We start from the raw sequence: 16,493 nt of genomic DNA, 5'->3' as shown, positions 1-16,493 counted from the left end.
GATCACATGAGCGGACAGCAAGGCTTTTCTGAGAATTTCAGGTACAGATGGAGGTTGGGAAAGACCCTAACCACAGTCGTTTATATTCAGCGTACTGTAGGCGTTTAAGTTGAAGTTTAATGTACTGTAATTCAGTTAATGGTAGAATACAGACCAAAGACAGGTGTCCCCAAGTAATCAATACATAACTTAGCTTTGTGCGCATAAAAAAACTTGAACCGGTGAGTCTATTGTAAAAATATATGAAGTTGAACTGCCATAAATGGATTTTAAATTCAGTTCATGTTAACCTCAGTTGATTTCTAGAGTGGTTCTGTGTAGCCGTACTCACTGTTCATTTGGCCTTTTCTCTGGTGAGTATTTCCTTAGTTGTAAGTCTCCTTTAGTAAGAGCTTAGTGTGGAGACTTTAGTTTATTTTTAAAATAGAAGAACGGAGTAATTGAGAGTAAAATTGAAAACAGAAGGCGAATTCATGTTGCAGATTGAATGAGATTAAACAGGAAATGGATGTGAAGACTGAATAAAACAGGTGATGGCATCATGTGAGCATTAAACGATGACGTGACATCTTCTAACGTGGTTGCAGTATTCTAGAGCTGGAGTAGCAGGTTCAGGAGGACAGACTTTATTATGCTGATCGTGTTTAACAAAGACAAATTCAGTACAAAATGAGCAAACTCTACTAATTATAGAAGCGCAGTTCCAAAAGTCCGAATGTCCTGCAGCGAAACGCCTGTAAATGATTGCTGAGAGTGAAAATATTGACACGGCTGATATGAATGACTAATCTCCCGTACTTTCCTGCAACTTTAGAAGCAAATACATTCAGAGCTGTTGTTGTTGTTTGCGGTCTAATTTTCACTGCTGGCCTGTGGTTAGTTGTCCAGGTGTGAGGACAAAACAAGTATGAGCTCAACAGAGGTATTATTTCCGAAACTAAACATAATGCGGGTGTGAGCTTATCTTAACAAAGCCAGTGATGTAAGTAATTTTGCCACTTGTTTCGATTTATAGCAGTTAGAGACGCATATACACTACAAATACTCTTTCTGCCCCCGACTAATTGCCAGCTGTGCTGACGTCCTCCAAAGCTGTGTGTTTGGTTTTGTTTGTTAGTCAGCTGATTTATATGCGTTACCTGGCTCATGCAGAAGCTTTTCTTGTTTGGTCTGTTGCTCATTTGGTCCTGAGTGAATCCAAGATGAACGTGCTTAAATCACAAGGTGTCTGATTCGAGACTTATAGATCACAGGTACATAAATTACTCATGGAATTCTTAAAACCTCCTCAAGAAGTCATTAGGAATGATGGCATAAGTACAAATCAAAGAATATCTTTAAATATTAATCCCCTGGTTGTAGCCCTGGGCCAGCTGACAGACATCTAGTGAACTGTGTGGTTAAAAAAAAAACAGAAAAAAAGGAAGTGGAAGTCTTAAAATTAATCTGACGCCATCATCTCTTCCGTTTATATGAAAAGACTGTGTTCAAAGAAACTTGTTTTCACCAGTGGATAATAAGAGAAACAATATGATGAGGATAATGTTGCACAATGACAGCAGCATTAAAAAGAAACAGTACAATCCCAGTACAATTATCGGGTAAATTGTTAGCATTTTATATTTACATATATATATTATATTTAACAAAAGAACAGGCCAATAAAAAGTACATTTGATGCATATTTGCAGTTTGTTATTTAGATATTCAGTCACTTCAGCAGTGAAAAAAAGGTCATGGTGGTTACAACTGACTGAAAGTGTTTACTTTGTTAAAATCTAACTGTATAAAACATCGACGTCAGAAACGTAGAGAATTTTAAGATGTCTTTTTTCTGTTGTTTTTAGCAACTAAAATAGAGGCGTTCGCAAAAAATGATACTGATGATTCAAACCTAAGGCGAATTTAAACTACAAAGGATGATATCTTTCATAGTTTTAGGTTCATACTGTTAATTGCAGCATAATAAAACGCCAGCACACATTCACCTTTATCCACTAGGTGTCAGTGAATGTCCACAAGAAAACAAGAGTCCTGCTACACTAAAGCAACGAATAAATATATACAAAAACATGTGTTATCTTCTTCTGTCTTCAAGAAAATATCATGTTGCTGAAACAGAAAGCATCAAAACTCAAAGCTAAAGAGAGTTTAAAAAAATATTTGTACTAACAAAACAGGACATCATAAATCACATTATATTATTAGAGCTTTTACACCTTCACTGGCTGATGCCAGACAACAGGGAGTTGTGGCCAGACTACTTTGACAGAAAGGCAACAGTAACTTAAATAACCACTTGGTAGAACCAACGTATTGCAGAAGAGCATGTGAACACACAACATGCAGAACCAGGAAGCACAAGACCACAACAGGTGCCACTCCAAGAGACATCCGTGAGCAAGAGACAGGCTAGAATGTCCATGGGCTGACCAAAATTAGACAATAGAAGATTGGGAAAATGTTGCCTGGCCTAGTAAGTCTTGTTTTTACAGCAACAATCAGATGGTACAAACAGAATCGAGTCTAAACAACATGAATGGATCCATGATGCCTTGTGTTAATGGTTCAGGCTGTTGATGGTTATCACCACTTTGGGCACCTTATTACCAACTTAGTAGCTTATTAACGCCATAACCTACCTGAGTATTGACCACGTCCATCTCTTTATGACCACAGTGCACCCATCCTCTGATGGCTGCTTCCAGCTGGATAATGCAACATATCACAAAGCTCTGATTTCTTTAACATGACAATAAGTTTACTTTACTCAAATGGGCTCCAAAGTCATCAAATCTCAATCCAATACAGCACTTTTGTTATGTGGTAGAACAGGAGATTTGTATCACACATGTGCCATGAAGATTTAGTGCAGTTCTGATTATCACCTGATAAAGTGTCTCGATATATGTAGTATATGTTCCTTCCACAACAATGTAATATATTGTTACATTGTACAGGGAAAAAATAAAGGAGTGAGTTTTGTCTTCGATGTGTTGTCACTGTTTTCGTCAATTTTATTGAGTCACAAGTTTGTCACGCAGAGTTGAAACTTTAATTTGAATTTCATGTGTGCATGCTTTACTCTTGTTTCATGCAAACAACTCTGCGATCACCTCTTATAAATATTAATGACGCCTTTCATGTGTCATCGTTTGCTTTAAAAGCAGCCTCGTCCCCTGGGAGAGAAAGCCATCTTCATCCAGCTTCATCTCCACTTTCTTCTAACACAGGGAGACTCTTAGGTGTTGGTGCTGTTGTAAATCAGGTGGAGTAAAAAGAAAACATTTTAATTTCATTATTTCGTTATGATCTAAACAAAGACATATCCTATGAGTTAGGCCTTAGGGAGAAAATAAACTAATTGTGCTTCACTTGAACAGGAGTGCAAACGAGGCTCTAGAGAAAAGAAAGCATTTGTTGGAAACCTCGCAAACCACAAAGCAGTCCTTTCCAGTTTATGTGTTCCCACGAGAGAAGGTGAAAGGTGGAATAAAGCATCAGAGCTAAATGCTATATGTATTTGTTTATGGGTTTTACCAGTGGGAGAGCTTATGTGCATGCATGCTCATTCCTCATGTATTTCTTCACCCATTCACCCATTATTTTGTCCATACAGTCTTGCTGTTTTCCAGACACAGCTATGCTGACGTTGATTGATCTCTGAGTGAACGCTTTGTGATGTGCATCTTCTTTTACCTCGTTTCTCTTATCTGTCACTGACAAACAGGGAGTCAAAGAATTTGTCAAACATCTTAATGCGCTTCCAATAGGATGTCTTCTCAGTAAAAGGCTGCAGTGGATCATGCTGGCAGAGTTCGCTCAGGATATTGTTTTACTTTCCTCAAACGTGGAAATGAAAGAACTGATTTTCAGATTCACTTTGAGGACCTCATGTTACCCGTGGAGATCAATAAGGTGTAACAAAGCAGACAGTGTCACCAGCTCCTCACCTTCATCCATATGGGGCTTATTTCTTTTGAAATGGACATTAGGAAAACAACAGATGGATCGTGTCAAAGAATCCTGGCTCTGTGGCAGTATGATGGAGATGCAGCAAGATCACCGAGCTCAACTTTAATTCGTGTGTTTTTATCTGGGGATAAAAGAGTTTCCATGTTACACGTTCTCCTGCTGAGCATTGGGCTTACAGCTGGAGCCTTGATCAGAAAGTTTATTCACAGCCAGCGTGCAGGGGTTAGAGTTGGGCTGCTTTCACAGGGCCTGCTTACATTTACAAAACGATGCTCAGTCATCACAAACTCTTATAGTCAGACATGCTATCATAAATTTCAAAGTCAGTATTTATGACACATTATTTTCAGCAGTTAAGCTGAGCAGTTAAATTCCAACAAGTTAACAGTATCAGGTAATCTAAAATTAGTTTATAAAAAAATCCCAACCTTAGCAGTCTCACAATACTCTGTCATTAAGCTTTACAGCAATCACTCACATCTATTTGCCAGTGTTTTAATACTTTGGGCATCTAAGTCATTTTGTAAGTTTTTTGCAAATGAGATATAAACTTCCTCAAAAGTCTTGAAATTCTAGTATTTGCTCTCCAGGGTTGGACTTAATGGGCAGGTTGTGCTTTTTAGAAACATAACTATCTGCTGCTCAGCAAAGAAGCCCCGTCTGCTGAAACGCAGAAAGGGAATATTCTACTAAAAAAAGATTTCTTTCAAAGATTTATACTTAATTGGCTGTCACAGACTGCCGGGGCCTTGCATTAGCTTCAGTTGAACTTAATAATGCGCTTTGGCACAGAACAAAGACTGTGGATTTTGTTCCTCGTCTGTCATGCTGGGAACAATCAATAACTCATTCAACATACATAACGTATGGGTATGTGAGTATTGTGGTAAGAAAGACCTTTGTGTCTTTTTCCCTCTGTGGGAAACTTTTGTCTGTGTGTTTCTGCCGGTGACATCTGAAATATGAATACTGTGAGGCTGGCTCAGAGGTCTTGTCAGAGTGTGATGTCTGGAAGCAATTGCAGTGACAGCAAGCGTGGGTTTTTTAGCCAAATAAACTGTGCAACTTCCCCCAGGAGCCCGGCGTGCTCTGTGAGCATTATCTGATTCATGGAATAAGTCTTCCTGTTGTGGCAAATCCTCACCTTACTAATCTTTTACTGAGAGACTTAAACTATGGTTTGGGGCCATAACCGGAAGATGGTTCTCAAAAGTGAGGAAAAGTGAAGGGGAAATATGAAAAGGTGATATCTGTTTATCTTATAATAACAACAGACTGTCAAAGACCCTTCAATAAAAGTTCCTGAAATTATAAGTATCAAGACATCAAGAATTTCTAACCAGCCTATTCATGAAGGCATGACTGGATATGGTGGGAATTTAAGTTGAGGAAATTATTCTCTGATCAGCAAATGATTGTGAAAACTACCTTTCAATGTCAAATTCTGCACATATACACAAAAACAACAACAACAATAAAACATGTTAGTGATTTAAAAAAAATAGGAAAATAAAGGTAAGTGAGGAAGCAATGAAGTGTCCTCCCCCTTTTCCAGGAGGCTGGTTTTAGTTTAAATTTGCTCTCCTAGATTTTCTAATTTGTCTCACAGTATCAAAATGGTACTAATTTTACCAGAAAATACTGCAGGAATGAATTACTTGAAATATTTTCAATGTACTACTAAGTAAGACTGTGACATCTTAGATCAGTTAGGGGGAAAAGATTCTCTGATCAGAGAAAACAACCTTTTTTTTTATAATGTCAAAAGAGCCCTAAAACATTTATATTCCTTCACAGCAGGGGGCAGTATACACCTTGATGTTGCAACTGAGTGTAAACTCTGTGGAGAGTAGGCCAACTACCGTTTTATTTCATCTGCTGGCTAATTACAGTAGTTATTTATTACTTCACAAAAATCCCTTTCCAACAGCGATGGTCTAAACCTGTTTGAAACCGTTTCTCTCCCGTTTTTCTCTGCAGGTCAGATTATTCTGCCAATACCACCTGCTTACCACAAACAGACCACTGCACCATTCTTTTGTATTTTTGCCTCTCTAACATGGCTCACCATTTTTTTGACTGGGCAATTCAGGCTGAAATCACGTTTTTGTTGTTGACAATTCTACATGTGGACCATTGTCATCAATATGACAGCAACAGATGTGAAACTTTCTGTTTTGCAGCTCCAGCTTTATATTCAAAGCTGGATTTTAAAGACAAGATAAGCTTTTTAAAAAATAGATTGGTTTCACTTATCAAACTTATCAAAAGTCCCATGATGAACAACAGTAATTCTAACGTTCACAGTAATGTTTGCAAGTGTTTCGCGATTACCGTCCAAAGCCAACTAACCCGAACCCGAACCCGAAGTGTGGATCTATCTGGAATTTGTCAAACAACAGCAGCGACACTGGAATACACTCTCAACAAGCAGCCAAAGTGTATTTTTTGGTTCCTTTTACAGAATTAAATGCATGAAAAGATCTCAATTTGTTGCTTGGACTCAGATGTAAGTTTTGCTTTGAGTACATTAATCTGTTTTCCAATCAATGAGCCTGCAGCTTAGAGTACAAATCGTTAAAAGACTGAACACTAATTATAAAGAACCTGACCCGCTGGATAAAAAGATTTTTTACAGAATTAAATACAAAATGATTACACAATGACACATCTGTTGTTATGAGATTTTAGCTGTTTTCCAGTCGCTCTTCACCTTGTCGGTCCTTGACTTTGTTTCCTGTTTTTTCTAGATTTTAATGAGCAGGTGAAAACAAAACATATTTTTATCTGACACAGCCTAGAGGCAAAATGTGCCTTAAGGAACAACAAATTAGATAATTTGAAAATTAAAAAAAAAAGACTGTGATATTTAAGCATGTCAGGTCAAATTTAGACCACCAGCTCCTAAAGTGTCTAACACCTCCTTGATGTTACTTTTTATAGGCGTATTTGTCAGCACCCTGTGGTTTATTTTCTGTAAGAGGTCACAATGTTTAACATGAACTTGTGCATGACGCTTTAGGGAGCAAAAGTCTCCACAGAAACCAGAGATGACCTTTGCCTGCCGGCTGCCAACAGAACAAATCAGTTTGTGCACAGGAGGGGTTGTGGTGCATCTACAGGCTACGAACCACACTCTGTCCTTCTCAGACTTTTACCGCTTCCTCTGCAACGTTACCTGCAAAATTCAACCCCGGAGGGCCTTCCCGTTTCTCTGGCTTGGCTCGGCTCCAATCTCAGCTTGAACTTGCAGTTATATTTATATTGCATCGCATCATAAATATCAGGCAGCTCCAAACATGCACAAACACCACAATTCTGGATAGGTAATAACCAGCTTTAGGACTTGGAAATCTCTGTTGCAGGCCAGGGCCACCAGGGCAAAAGTAATTACAAAATCTGTTTAGGTGTCATCAGCACATAATTTCTGTGGTCGCTCAAACATGAAGGAGACCTTGAGGTGTGTGTGTTTGTTCCTGTGTGTGCTTGTGTTTGTGCTTCTGATCAGGCTTTCCAAGCTGCTGTCAAGGTGTGGAAATGTAATAAAAGATGCAGTTCTTACTATTATTGATTTCAGATGCCCTTTGCAAACCGTCATTCAACAAGAGGCTGAAACTGATGCAAAAAAGAATGAAGGTGGAGAGAAGGAGAAGTAAGAAGTTGCTAAAGCTAAAGTCAGACTATATTGAGGAAAGCCTTAATAAAGAAAAGGGAGGACTCAACAAACACACTGGAGGTATGGACAGCACTGAACTAGCTATAGAACAACAACAACTACTAGGGTAGTACAAATACTGTAGTAATTCTAACAATCATAACAACAGAATAAGTTCTAGTAGTCCACCTTTGCACCCATATGTGTTATTCTTAAGATTCTCAAATCGATTTTTTAAGAAGCAAGAAAAGAAGCCTTTTAGGAAGTACAAAAAAAACCCTCAGTTGCTGTGGGAACAAGCTTTTGTATGTTTGACAGGAGCTGGCCTGGGAAGATGAGGCAAACCAAACTTGTAGCTCACAAACCATGCGCAGGCAGTGTGTTGTTAGGAAGGCTTCTGTAGAATAAGGACTACACCAGGACTCAGATTAAAGTAAAATTAGTATCTCAGTTCAAATGTGTCACATACTAAAGCTTGGTGAGGAAGCAATTCACACCATTTGTAATGCAATTTAGTGGCTTTTTCTGTTACATTGATTTCCATGGGTTAAAACAACTTAATCACAACTTAAAACATAATCTACCACAAGCTTCTATCACATACCACATGTAACCCAGAACAGAATTTTTGTCCTGCTGAAGAAAACCTACTAGTCTTTTTTGGACCACCCGGCGTGATAGAAAAGACACTTAAGGGGTACCCACTGTTTATACCATAAAGCCAGCGAGTTGGGTGTGTGAGCTGGGAGTGAGATGTTGTGTAGATGCCAGCTACTCAACTGTGAAGCTGAAAAATAAGCCAGTGCTGAGCTCTAAAAGCGATTTAATCTCCAATCTGATGTTGACAAGCATTAAAAAGCATATTTACAGCTTGGTCCAAAAAATAAAAATAAAAAAAGGCTTCTGTGGATAGGCTATCTCATCATAACAACTCCGAGGTAACTCGTCCACCTTGACACTGGAGTTAGGGGCGTTGCTGCGTTGACTGACAAGTGCTCCAATGAGGAACACCACCAGATATTTTTAATAGGGGTGGCCATATGGGGGCCACTAAAAATATTGGGCTGGCAGAACAAAAAAATAATTTCCATTTTTTTTTTATGCTTTGCCAAATGTAGATTACTCAAAAATATGGCAAACAGAGAGAAAAAGAATTATATACTTAGCTAGGTAAAATAGGTACATATGAAAAGCAAATAAGATTTTGAAATTCCAATAATGGATTGTGGATTATCCAATAAAAGTTACAGCTTGCTGTGTGATACACACCATTCAAGACGTTTCTGTTTTTGTGAGTGAAATTGTAGCATTTTATTACTGTTTTAAGGAGAAGTAGTGGTATCTGTAGGCACTTTTGTTGCTAGAAGCCTGTTGCAAGAATACATAATTTGTCCAACTTCTTTAGTTGACTCTATAAAAAATGGCATTCTTCTATAAAGAAGAAGAATTGGGCTTACCGACAGCTGGTTCACAGTATTTGAATGTCATGTCATTAACGGGAAAAGAAATCCACCAATGACCTGACACAAGACCTGATAAATGCATTTAAGCCTTCAGTTGATCCATCTATTATTGAGCGAATCTCATTAGAAATGGTTGCAGTGGCAGGATGGCTGTCAAGAAGCCATTCTTAAAGCTGAAGTATGCCAGATTACACAAGCACGGGAGTTTAGGTTCACCAGTGGTGTTTGGGATCTTGTTTAAAGTGATGGCATTAGGAATGCAGAAAATTACCTTCAGATGTTGATCCACCATGCACTATATCTGGAAAGCATATGATTGGCAACAGCTTTATCTTTCAGCATGATAATGATCCCAAACACACTGCCAGTGCGGTGAGATAGTGCCTCCTCTGAGCCCGGACCTCAACATTACTTAAGCAGTGGGAGATCATTGTGACAGAGAATAAAACAACAGGCAGCCAACATCCAAAGAAGAGCTCAAGTAGCCTGGATAACTATTCCTGAAGGCTACTTAAAGATGTGACAGGAACACTTTCCTATGAGAGTAAATAAAGGCGGTTATATCAATTATTGATTTTCAAGTTTGTTAGAAATATTCAAACTCTTTTCCACCCGTACATACTGCATGTCCATATATGTTTGCACATCTTAATAAATCATGGTGCCTGTTTATCATTTTTGTTGCAAAATATAAAGAAATGAGGGATGACTTTTGCACAGTGCTATACGTATCAATAAAATATTATTGTTGTGCCGCCTTGGGAGGGTAAAACTAAAGTCAAAGATGATTTTTTTTTTCTTTTAAATTAGCTGTTTTAAAAGTACTTCAAAGTAAAAGTTGGAAAAAAAAATAAAGTTCATAAATTTTAGCCCAAGCACAAACTCAGGCAGCTAATACCCAGAAATGCAGTGATGAAGGATTGATTGATTTCCCACCTTTGGAACTGCAGTGGACCGCAAGCAATCTCATGTTTTATGTGAAAATCAATTTTTAGGGTGAGTGTATGAAATCTTTGAGGATTTATTAGACTGCAATTTTTTTAATCACATTTTCTCCCATCAGGCTCGTGAATTACTGGGTTATGTGACACTACACAGCTATTCGGAAACTTTTGACCCGGTAGGTGCTGCTGACCAACTCGGTGTCATTGGCTTTAGTGTTCTCATCGATCCAAAACATTATAATCATTCAAAATAGTCACTCTGGCTTTCTTGCTCCCTGGTGCACAGTCACACAATTTAAACGCTCCGACCACAATTGTAACAGAAACAAGCGGTGGTAGGTATTTGTAAGTAAGTGTGTGTAATGGGATCACTGGACCAGAATTTAATTAGGGACTAAAATTCTCCTTCATCTCAGAACAGTAAGCAGGATAACATAAACCACAAACACACTGATATTCATAGCTCGATTCGTGGAGTGAAATGCATCGTCAAGTTTACGTTTGAGTTTCTAAATGGGTGTTTCTGGTCAAACTAAATTTACATGCAACTTACTTTAAAGATTACAGAGAAATTACAGTCCTAGTGGATGAAAAGAGGTGTGCTTCATTGGTTCAGCAACCTTGAACTCGGTGATATTTCTACCTAACCTTTTTTTATGATTCATTTTGTATTAGAAAGCAAAGCTGGGGCATTGAGGTCTGACATTTAAAAGCTGCTGCGGGTTTGCAGGGCCTAGAAGGCAGTCGCCTCCCTTGCCTCTCCTCTCTTAACACCACACGGCAGAGCTTTTCCTCATGCTTAAATTGACACCTGCAGACGTAGGCCACTGGATAACGGTGCAGTGAATCAGACAGCGAAGGGGCGTAAAAGGCACTGCTCCAGGCCTGCATGAAAGCATAAATCAGAAATCCCAGGTAATTATTTTCATTTCTCCATCAGCTCAGGCATCTGTACCCTTGAGGGGGTTTCCTGCCTGCCACATTCCCGCTCCCAATATAACTAACATTTAGCTCTGACAATTCAAACTTCTAATCCCATTACGTCCCCCCTCCCATCACCACACACACACACACACAAGGTTGATGGAGATGGTAGAGAGAAAGAAAAATTAGATTTTGATTGCAGTAAGATAGAGACGAACAGATACAAAATAGTAAATGTGAATAAGAGTAAAAAAATCAAGTCAAACTAAATCTGGGAAAAGATTCTATGAGGATCAAATTCCTGTCGGCACAAAGGTCAATGAGCAGGGATTGGAGCTGGAGTGATCTTGGAGGATGTTAAAAAGTTTGGGAGAATTTCTGAACTCTGCTTTGTGTTCCTGTGTGAGCATGTGCAGGTGCACATTTTTGTGCATTTCTGCAGCTGTGTGTGGTGCTTTTCTAAAGTATGTACAGCACACTGTTTATTTTTTTCAAGGAGATACACAACCTACAGAAGTGCCTTTCTGGGGTATTTTATAAAGCCGAAGAAAAAGGCATGCAGAGATAAAGCAGTAAGAACTCTGTTTAGTCTGTCAGGGTTATTCCCTTTGGCTCAGGAGCAACAACATTTCAGTAAGAAGAGCGGCTAGACCGACATTCTGTGGTCTGCAGAAATGTTGCTTCACAGAATTCATGGCTGCTGCCCAGGTGATAAACTTACTCTCTGGCTCTTCTTTCATTCTATCTATACCCCAAACTTGAGGCACTTAAGAGCTTTGTGCACAGTGTAGCAAGATTCCTGCAAGGCCTGTGAGTCACTCATAATTGGAAAGCACCATAAAAAGCACTTTTCAGTGCTTTGCCATGGACATAACATTTCATCTAGAGTATTTAATGATAAAACCATTTCTTTTCAACAACAAATGCATTTTATAAAGTACATATAAACCTCTGGAACTGTATTAAACCTTCCTGTACGCTGATGATTAAACCAGAGAAGGACGCTATTTGGCACTCTTTTCTCTCTCCAGTCGGTATATCTGTAATCACACATGAGCTGAGTTGAACTGAACAATCTGTGAAAATTGTAGCTGGTACAGAAAAACAGGATTTAAGTGAAATGTTATTTAAGGTGTGCCGTACATTGTTGACCTCTTCTGAGCAGGAAGATGGCAACGTGGCAACCCCCCCCTCCCCAAAAAAAAACAGAGTGAAGAAACACAGATGAACAAAAAATAAAATCCTTGTGTATGAAACATTTACGTTGCTGACATCTGATGTTAAGTTGCAGTTAAGTTTTTCAGGGTTCGCGATCAGATTAATGACATTCATGACATGAAGAAAGAAGAAGGAGAAGATGACAAAGGAGAAAGTTTGCCTGTAATGTAAGTTTAGTATAATAAACACTAGACCCACAGATCTCCACGGCCCCTTTAAGACTGCCTTGTATGGGTGATTTCAGTAAGCTCAAAGCTACATTATGCAGAAGAGAAGTGAAGCAAACAACGTGACCTTTAAAGCTGCCATCTGAGCACATTTTCAGACCATGAAACAGAGTAAACAAAACTCAATTAGCTTAATATAGATGTGTGCCATTAAAGACTTATCACAGATGATGACATACTCCAGTTCCCTAGTGTTTTTTTAAGAGGAGTGTTTTGTGATGCGAGTAGTAATGGTTTTTTTATTTATTTGTTGCTGCTCTATCATACTGTTTATTTTGACCAGACTGTTTTTCAGTTTATATTTTCTCGTTAATGCACTTTGTTACTTATTTGCTCTCCTCAGCCTATTCACTTGAGGTTACATTTGCACTCACTGGCCACTTTTGTTAGGTACAACTGCTTGTTAATGCAAATATCTATTCAGTCAATGACAGGGCAGCAACTTAGTGCTTCCAGGTATGTAGACATGGTCAAATCAGTGTACTGAATTTTAAACTGAGCATTCACCTCTGGGGTTTACAGAGAATGGTCTGGAAAAAGGGGAAAATATCCAGTGAGCCGCAGTTCTCTTGGCGAAGATGCCTTTTTTGATATTGGAGTTCTGAAAAGAAGTGCCAGACTGCTTTTTGCAGAATAGCATCTCTGAACACACAACATATTGAGTCTTGACAGAAATAACCACACGGGTGCAGCAGCAGAAGATCACACTGGGTCCAGCCACTACTGCCAGCTAAGAAAAGGAAACTCTGGCTAATATTTACCAAAACCGGACCACAGAAGACTGTAAACAAGTCTTGATTTCTGCTGCATCAGTTAAATGGTAGGGGCAGAATTTGGCATAAACAACATGGAAGTGTGGATTCATTCTGCCTTATATAAACGATTCAGGTGGTAGATATTTTGTTACCACACTTTGGGCCCTTTTCTACCAACTGAACCTGGTTGAAATCCCTCCGACTATCTATGCTGACTATATCCATCCCTTTATGACCACAGTGTGTCCGTCTTCTGATGGCTGCTTGTCACAAAACTCAGATAATTTCAAACCGGTTTCTTGAACATGACAATGAGTCCACTGTACTCAAATGGCCTCCACAATCATCAGATCTCACACAGAGCACATTTGGGATGTGGTGGAATGGGAAATTTGCATCATGGATGTACAGCTAATAAATCTACTGGAACTGTGTGATACTATCAAGTCAATAGTGGCAAAGCAGCTTGTTCTGATGTAAAATTATTTAAAACTATTAAAAAAATTACATTTTTTGCCTTCTCTTAAATCTATGTCAAAGGTGGTCCAATCTGGTACAGCAAAGTATACCCAATAAAGTGTCTCACGATCATATTTACTAGCTGATTTGGAGGAAATAATTACCAAAGTACAACAGCTACCACAAAGTATGTCAGTCATCTATGCTTCTACGAACATGAAATCATATGGACTGGTATGGTTCTCAGTCACACAGGTCACGGTAAGTTGAAGATCTTGGAAAAAAGGAAGACAGGTGGAGTTATTTACAGTTGGACGGTTCAGACCCTAAATGCTGCCTATATGGTTCATTTTTCTGTCTTTTCCTGCAGTTAAAAATGGGATATTAACCATTTCAATATTTCTTTGCTATTTGACTGTATATTCCAGGCTTCCTCTGATATTTATAAGCATCCTCTTCTTTATATCCCCTGTTTGTGACACACTTTTCCGTATCAGGCTGTAATATGCTCTGAACCACCGGATTATCAGCCGTAGCTCATTTCTGATGCTGTATGAATCGTCCTGCCCGTGGCTTATTCCACGGTCATATAGCAATGGTTAGAAAACAGGCTGCTGCCAGCTGACATGTGCATGCAAACTATTACATGGTTCGTGGAGGGGTTTGCCTTACAAATTGTCTGATAAAGTACAAATAACACCAGTAAATGCTGAAATCATTATGAAGTGTTTGTAGCTTGTTACATAGAGTAACTGCTTGACTGCATGACAAAGAATCCTTATTAAACTGAAAGCAAATAATTTGTTTTGAATCAAACAAAAGAAGCACTATTATTCCAAATCTTCAGACAAGCTTGCAAACGTCTACGGAGCTTTTCAATAAATCATTATTTGAGCAAAGAAAACAATTATTTTCCAAGCTAATGTTGCATAACGTCTGTGTTTTCAAGACTCATTTACCAGTCTCGTCTTTTAATTTTTTTTAATTTATTGGGTCACCACCAAAGATGAGTTCCCACAATGCATCTGAGTAAAAGTGCACATACACGCATTTATTGAAATCTAAATATATATGGTATATGAGTTATTTAGATGTTCATCTTACTTGAAAGTGGTCTCTGTGGCTTAGGTTCAAGTCACACAGGCCTAGAGACTAGTCAGTGGCAACAACAGATCACTAGGGGACTGGCAGTTGATAAGTGAATCTGGTCACAAAGTGGCCATTGCAATAAAAACTAGAGCAGGGTGATATGACCAAAAGTATTTATCACAATATACATTTGAAAATTTGCGATAACGATATAAGTGACAATATAATTGACACTAGACAAAATACTTAATACGTAATACAACTTTATTAGTGCAAAAAAACCAACACCATCAATGTAGTTTTTACTTAAACAAGCAGCTGTTTTTATGTGCATTAAAGTCATATAAAAATTTAACAGTGCAAATGCAAATTCCTTGCTGACAGTTTAACCGAAAGGCATTTCCAGTGGAAACTGGCTGACATATCCTCAGCATAACCACGTATAATATCCACAAAACTTAAAAAGAGGTTATACACACACAATATGGTAATATTATGTTGAAGCACAGTACGTATCACTCCGCGAGGCTCCTGACTACGGTAGCCGTAATGCTCCGACAATCCATCAAGTAGTCCAGTTTGTAGCTTAGCAGAGTTGTACTAAAACATTTGACAGATTTTCAAGCGCCGTGTACCACATAAAATCGTTTCGAGGTCAGTAAACACGACCAGAATTCATACATAAGGCACACGAGATCATAAGGGGCACTGTCGATTTTCAGAAAAATCAAAGGATTGATTTTAAGTGTGCCGTATGTTCCAAAAAACACGGTAACAACGACGGCCCGCTAGCACGCTCTACCAAAAATAGTGCTTTGTTGTGTTTTTGACGGACGAAAGCTAAACCAGTTCCACACTGAAGTTGCAGCATTTTTACAAACCAATTCTGGTTCATCCGTTTCATTCCGCCGTGTGCGTATGAAAACAAAGGCACTGTGCATGCGCGTTTTACCCATATTCTATCGCAATATTTCAATTTTCTATCGTTGCCCGACATTATACCGGTGTTGCCGTGAACGGTATGATATGGCCCAGCCCTACTAAAAACATCCTTGTAGTTGCTTTGGTTGCTTACACATTGCCACAGTTCGTAGGTAGGTTGTATGGAAAACACCATACGTGTCTGCAAACATGCGTCAACTACTCTCTGTGAGGTAGTGAAACTGTGAAAAGTGTGACACAAACTAGAAATGGACACACTTTGAAACATGTTGGCTGTAGTGGTAATCTTCTTTGTTTCCAGTTTAGGCAAGGTTAGGCAAGTAGTTAGAGGGTGTTTGCTGACAAGTCAGCATTTTCAATGCAACCTGCGAGCAACATCAGCAATCTACTAGTGATCAAAGTAATCTCAAGTAGGTTTTTGTGCAGTGCACTTTTTGCAACTGATTTCACCTGATGGCTGCCAGCAACCATTCACCAACCAGTTGGGGAAAGCAACCACTTCCTCTAGCAACCACTGGTTGCCAGATGGTTGTTGGGCCAACTGAGTGGTTTCTAGGCCTGGGTGACTTGGGCATGAATGTCGGAAATTGCTATATGTTACACACTCTGCTTTCATGTACCGGCTGGTTTACCAAAACATTTCTTATAACTTTCACTGAAACCAGCTAATTGTTTTTCTCATATTTCTAATGGAACAACAAGGTTACAAAGTAAAATGTGCTAGCTAACATCATTTAGCTAGCACGCCCATGTTCATCGCGGATAAGCTGAATTATCTCCCTTACTTGGTCACATTAAACACCCTATAAACAGGAATTTTACTCCAAACATTTTACTTTAAA

General features: G+C 38.8%; 1 long non-coding RNA gene across 1 annotated transcript; it reads left to right on the top strand.

Moving 5' to 3' along the window:
- Positions 1-907: 907 nt before the first annotated feature.
- LOC120724270 lies at positions 908-14,987 on the top strand. The gene is made up of 4 exons (XR_005693875.1): positions 908-922; positions 3,478-3,487; positions 13,911-13,914; positions 14,859-14,987. It is a non-coding gene; the product is annotated as an uncharacterized LOC120724270 (long non-coding RNA).
- The last annotated feature ends 1,506 nt before the right edge of the window (positions 14,988-16,493 follow it).

The sequence above is a fragment of the Simochromis diagramma genome, unplaced genomic scaffold, assembly GCF_900408965.1.
Source record: "Simochromis diagramma unplaced genomic scaffold, fSimDia1.1 OVJJ01000685.1, whole genome shotgun sequence".
NCBI lineage: Eukaryota > Metazoa > Chordata > Actinopteri > Cichliformes > Cichlidae > Simochromis > Simochromis diagramma.
Note: the sequence above shows the minus strand (reverse complement) of the source record. Positions and strands in the feature narration are given on the sequence as shown.